A 6,799-nucleotide genomic window follows, 5' to 3' on the forward strand; every position below is an offset into this window, starting at 1 on the left:
TTCAGTTTCCAACCCAGTCTTTATATATATCAACTCCCTGACTAGTGTTCTCATCATAGAAAAGCAGGGCCAGAAGGAACCTCTGGTGGTCATCTAATCCAATGCCGTTTGAGGGAGGATCATTCCTATCCAAACCATCCCCTAACAGTCCTTGTCTAACCTGGTCCTAAAAGCACACAATCAACCCTGCTGTACAATTATGAAACACATTGCCTAAAAACACTAAAAGCACTATATCCTGCCACAGGTAAAGCAGGGGGATGAGGGCTGTCATTGTCTGGCCACTGCAAGATTTGTTAAATTCCCTTGACAGACGTGGATGGCTCCTGCTGCAGAGGAAGGCAAACCAACCCCCCCCCCCCCCCCCCCCCCCCCCCCACCGCAGAGGAAGGCAAACCAACCCCCGCCCCCCCCCCCCGGTCTGTACCAATCTATGCTAGATTGTTAATGCTTCTTGCTGTTCATCCTTCTGGCTGCTGACATTCCTCTATCCATTGCTATATCCTAGTTTACCTGATTTTCCTTCTTTTCTGTGCTTAAATCAGGCATTGAGATTACATCCCTCTCAGGCTTCTCCCTTGAAAATGTGTAAGTGCCTCTGTGAAAGAAGAGGTAATGAATATGGATATTGAAAAGAAGGTAAGGAGGACAATTTAACATCCTATTCCTAGCCAAATAATTCCTGACTATGGCCCTGTGACCAAGTACCAGTATCCATCACTTGAGTGACCCACCAGGGATCTGCTACTGTATGCATGTTAGCAGGAGCATCATTAAGTGAACCTGTTCAAATACATAGGTGCTTTTTTGCCTGTTCTTGTAAATGTAAAAATGTTAAATGCTGCCAAAATTCAGCAGTTGTTGGTTTGTTGTGTAGCTGGATGATCTCTGTGTTATCATGCTGTCACCTAGTGGCAGCAAGAGGCAACTAAGAGACCATTTGTGGAAAACTGGGCTGACTGAAATCTGGTTTGGGCTTGTTTCAGAAACATCACAGTACAATGCAACAGCACATGGACTATTCAAACCATGAGCCATACGGCCACTAGCGCGCTGATTTTCCAGCTCTGAATTCTTTCCTCCTTTCCCCTGCCCTCCCCAAAAGCTACCAGTAAATCCTGCATCCTTCAGTGTCATAGCTGACACCTCTCATGCAAGTATCTGGGCCCTATTCAGTGGTGACATGATGTAGAGATGGGTCAAAATTGACCCAAATCTTGGGCATGCATGGAGCAGAGATAGGTATAAATTAAACATTGTAAACTTGTACTGATTTAGCTCACACTGGAAGTCTGAGATAGTGCAATGTACAAGTCAAAGAGAGAGAAGGAATTAGACTATAGCAACAAAGGCAATTAACACACAGATGGCTGTTAATGTAGGCCCTCCTTCCCTTTCCCCCCCTCACTTTTATGTTAATCTCTAAACCCAAACTTGGTGCAGTCTTTGCTTTAGTGAAAAGTGATTTTTAACAATAACTTGGTGCCCTCTAGCGAAGAAAATGTATACAAGTTCCACACTGCTCCTGCTTCATCCTTCAGCTCAGTTATATTAGTAAGTAGGTATCAAATGTCAGAAATTAAAACATGAATGTATTAAATTCATTGTGTTTGTTGAGAACACAGACAAGAAAGATGATATAAAAATGCAAAATATCAATTAATACCAGTTTCTACATACCAGCCCTTTGGGTTTTATCTTAATCCAGCTCCCTGCTGTTTTATCAGCATAAATTCCCTACTTCAGTAGAAACAAATTTAATAGGGAAATAGTGCTTTATCCTGATAAACAGCAATATATCTTTGTACATACCCAAGTATGTATTAAAAAGAATAATTTGCAGCTGACCCCAGAGTTGGGTATCTCCATGGCACACTGATGTCATACCTCTTAAAAATGGAAGTGAACTCCTGGGCCCATTGATTTTGTTGATAAACCAGGCCAGATCTACCACACCCATTATGGTGAAGAAACCCTGTATAGATGCTGGTGACTATATCTATTCTTCTAACTGCTCATTGGTACTAGAATTCTGGACATTTGTTCTTTAAAGATCCTTTATTTTCTTGCATCTATGCTAGCCCACAAGGCCAGTTTATTATACATTTTATACTATACATCCTGCATTGTATGATTGATTTCCATGTCAAATGCTATGTGCTTATTACTGACTCAGAATGGGTTTGTTCAAAATTTAGCCCATGGAATTAAATGACAGGAACATACTTAAATTCAGTTTTGGGGTAAACAGCTGAAATCCCTTGGTCTCTTGTGGTAGGCACCTATATCATTTTAGTTTCCCTTAATTGTGCCACTGTGGATATGTGCAGTCAAGAACTATGTACATCAGGGGTTGGCAAGCTATGGCCTGTGGGCTGGATCAGGCCTATATAGCCTTTGGATACAGCCCATGAAGCCAGAGCTTTGATGGCATTCAACAGTGCATGGCTCTCCCTGAGCCATGCCACTGTCAGCTGCCTGTGGCTCCAGTGGACCGGGAGCTCTGCTTGTGCCATGCTGCAACCAGGTGGCATGGGCTGTGTCAGAGCGGAGGCTACTGCTGCACCATACCATAGCTGAGCAGCAGGGAGAAGTGACGGTGGAAGCCAGGTCCTGTTGTCTGGCTACCTCAGCCTAAACTGGGCCATTCCTGGCCACTCTACTGGTAAACATTGCAACCTCTTATTGCCACCTTTTAATTCAATAGGAAGAAATATTCCATACATTCCCATCCTTCAGTTAAATTCACCCTTTTTTGTAGTGGCTGCACCTTGCTACTTTGATTTTTATCTGAGCTGAATCTAAAACCATATATTCCTAATTTATTCTAGATTATTTCTATTTATCTAGGGTGGAATTTTTTAAAACACACAGTGTCGCTCTAACTCTTCTGTTGAATTCAATGGGAACAGAGGTAAGCAACACCAAGGACTTCTGAGAATCCCACCCACCGTGCTGAAAATGTATGTGGTGCTTGACAACAATTCACTAATTTGCACCTATGCTAAATTTAATATTCTTCCCCACTTGGCTCTATTTTGATCTCTCTACTCTTACCCTGTTTATCTTTTTATTGACTATGGACAAAAGAACAGATCTCATCACTGCTTAAACAAAAAATGTGTGCATGTGTATGATGGAGTAACCTATAGTTAGATGCCCCCACAGAAACACATATTAAATACTGAACAGACGGAGGGAAATTATTTGTCATAAGGTTAAAAAGAGGATTAAAGGAGAATATTTAAACCTGTTATGAAATTTTTAAAGCTCAGATGGAGAATAATTGAGATTGCACAGGCTAGGCTTATTGCTAGGGATATAATGGAAATGAAAAGACAAACATACAGTAGGGATCAATATTAAACAAAGTAGTGTGTGCAGAAATAGCCAAAGAAAAGAGAAAGTTAAAAAATCCAATAAGGGGAAGCTGTAGCTTTGAGTAATATTTTGTGTAAAAAGGGCTGTGGAGGAAAGCTAGTCATGGGGCTAGCTTCATAATTAACCTTCTATTTCCTAACTTTTTATGGTTTTCAGTAGGTATACGGTTCCTTTAATTACCCTGAACTACTTTGTAGAGGAGTTTTTGGGTGTGAGAATTAGATATTTAAGTTTATCCTCACATGTTTCTTTACATGTTTATCATTTTTTAGTTATATTCAGTTGCTCTATTGGCAGATGAGCATGTAATCCACTTTAACTGCCTTTGTTGAGTGACTGAACATGATTATATCAACCAGTGAGTAGCCAAGTTGCTCCAGGGGATGTTTAACTTATTTAAGGTTTAAACTGAGCTGTAGCATAAACTCTGTTTCAAGGAGGTGCAGTTTTTCACTGTCCCAGGAGCAGAGTGGGAACCAGAGTCAGGGGGTAGGTGGGCTGGGAAGTCACAGTCTATTTCCCTGGTCTGTGAGAGTCCTTTGCCTGGTACAGATCCCCTCCCCTGGTACGCTGGCCTGGCTATGCTAACCAGTTAGTTGTAGGACACAGCCATACTTCTTTTTTATCCTCTTCATTCCTGCACATCATGAGAGAGGGGCTACTGGTCACCAAAGGCTGCTCTTCTTCCTGTGATATGTGCTGCAGCCTGCGATAGGTGAGGAAGCACAGTCCTCACAGAGTAAAGCAGGGATTTCAGTCCTTGTGTTGCAATAAGCGGCTGAAAGATGGAAACCTATGCTATACTGTGGTCAACACAGTGATTAGGGCCTGAAGAGGGTAACTTTGGTGACCCCTGAATGCAGGAAAGATCTGCAGCCTTAACTCCATCAGCAAAAGCTTTAGTCTTGTCCCATATCTCAGCTGGGAACCATTGTGGTAAGTATTTCTGTTAAAAAGAGTTCCAGCTGCCTACTTTTAGCTGAATTACAAAAAAAAATTCACAGGACATTTGCCAACAGACCCTCCATGGCTGGGGAGTCCTGGGTTTTTACAAACTAGCTTAAGGCCTTGTCCTCTCAGTTCACATTCTAGGGCAGTGGCTCTCACCCTTTTTTGTACCAGGACCCATTTGTAAACACTGGTGGCCTGTCCCGACCCACTGCCCCCAGGCCCCCAGTGTGTGGGGTATGGGGAGCCCCAAGTAGCCTCTTGCAGGCTGGAACTCTGACAGCCTGCAAGGGAAAACCACGGTTTCCTATGTTTTTCTCTTTCTTTAAAGAAGAATCCATTTTTAATGTTTGTTGATCCATTTTTTAAAGTTTGTTTGCGACGCTTTCATATATTCTTGCAACCTACTTTTGGGTCATGACCCACAGGTTGAGCAACACTATTCTAGGACCTGAGCAAATGAAAGACTTCCTGCCTGCAAGAATTTTTAGCTCCTTCATCTAAAGGCCCATTTAGGTGGGTGGCAAGCGCACAGACTGGACTGACCCCAAGTACCCTGGAGTTAGGGTAGGGGCTAAGCACACAAGCTAAGTATTTGGTCAGTGGACTTTCTCAAAAGCATTTATGCCATTAGTTGAAGTATTCATCAGGGCAGTATCCTGTTTGTGACACCAGGGGAGTGATTACATTCGTGTTCTTTTGGAATATACTTCAGGATAAAAGGCTATTGTGTAGGTGTTATTGTGCTTCCTGTCACAGTAGCGGTCGTTAAACAGGTAGGTCGTTAAGTGAGGAATACCTGTATGTATCATTTCATGAATCCTGTATCAATGATGAGAAGAGATGTCAGAGGCAGGCAAGACAAGATGGGACTTGGCATGCTGATGCAAGCTCAACTGAGTTTGTATGGGCAACTTGCCAGAGGGTCTGTTTGTCGTATGTTGGACTCCTCAGTCATTCAAGAAGGGTGGGGGTACCCGCTAACCCACCAAAGGCACAACCTCCGTAGTCTCCTGAGATCAATGGCTGCCATTGATGATAATGTATCTTTTATCATATAACTTGATAATTTTACTAGAGGGAATTTTTTTTTGTCTGCCATGATGATACAGGAGGCTGAAATATTTGATGCTTTCTTTGCTTCAGTCTTTCACAAAGGTGAGATGTTACCAGGTACATAACATAGTTAATTTTAACTATGGGATAGAAGTGTAGATTACTATAGATGAAGGATTACCTAGGTAGATTAGATATGTTGAACTCAGCAGACCTTGATAAAATTCACTCCCAAAGTCTTTAAGGAACCAACTAAACCACTAATGTTTATCTTCATGACCTCATGTATGACAGAGGGAAATCTCAAAGGACTTGGAAAAGACAAGCATGATACCTATCTTTAAAAAGGAGGACCCAGGAAGTTATAGACCAATCAGGATAACCTGGTTAACTCTAAAGATACTAGAATCATTTATTAAAAATCAATTTATAGCTCCTAGAGGATAAAAAGGTGATAAAAACAGCCAACATGAATTTGTCAAGATTAAATCATGTCAAAGCAATCTAATTTCCCTTTTTGACAGGATAACTGGCATACTGGAGGAGGAAAAAGTGATATAACTTGACTTTAGTGAAGCTTTTGACACTGTTCTTCCGAGTAAACTAGGGAAATATAGTTTGTTGAAATCACCATCAGATAGATGTACAATTGCTTGAAAAACTGCAGTTAGGGTACTTATCAGTGGTTTGCTGCCAAACTGGGAGAGTATTTCATGTGAAGTCATGTAAGGGTCCATCCCAGGCCAGAGTCTCTTTGACAGGGAAGTAGAGGTGCAAAGTCTTTGAGGGGCAGGGTGAGAATTCAAATTGACCTTGACAAATGGGAGAGGAAATCTTAAATCAACAAGGCTAAATTTGGTAAAGACAAGTGCAGCATGCTGCACTTAGGAGAATTCAGCTGCACAAATATAATAGGGGGAATAACTGTACAGGCAGTGGTACTTCAAGACAGGGATTTTGGGGAACAGTGGACTACAAACTGACTATGGCTTATGATACAGTGCTGTTACAAAACAAGCAACCTCTTTTTCGGGATGAATTAATGTATCAATTATTCCACTCTAGTTGGTGCTGGTGAAGGCTCACATGGAGTACTCCAGAGGCGTAACAGGGCAACTCTGTGCTTCAGGCAGCTTCAGCTTTTGGGGAATGCCAGCTGCTGTGCTGCTGGTGGTAGCAGTGCAGCTAGCTGCTGTTTAGCAATGACTATTTTTTGCACTTCCCCCTCTCTAAGGTGGTGCCCAGGGCTGGTGAGGGTCACCTCCCCTCAGTTAGGCTAATAGAGTACTCTGTTCAGTTTAGGTCACCATACTATAAGTAAGATATAGACTAATTGGAGAGAATCCAGAGGACAGTCACAGAGTGACAAGAGGTTGAGAAAACTCAGGGAACTAGATGTTATAAGTCTGGAAGA

The sequence above is a fragment of the Alligator sinensis genome, unplaced genomic scaffold (genome assembly GCF_000455745.1).
Source record: "Alligator sinensis unplaced genomic scaffold, ASM45574v1 scaffold2_1, whole genome shotgun sequence".
Lineage (NCBI taxonomy): Eukaryota > Metazoa > Chordata > Crocodylia > Alligatoridae > Alligator > Alligator sinensis.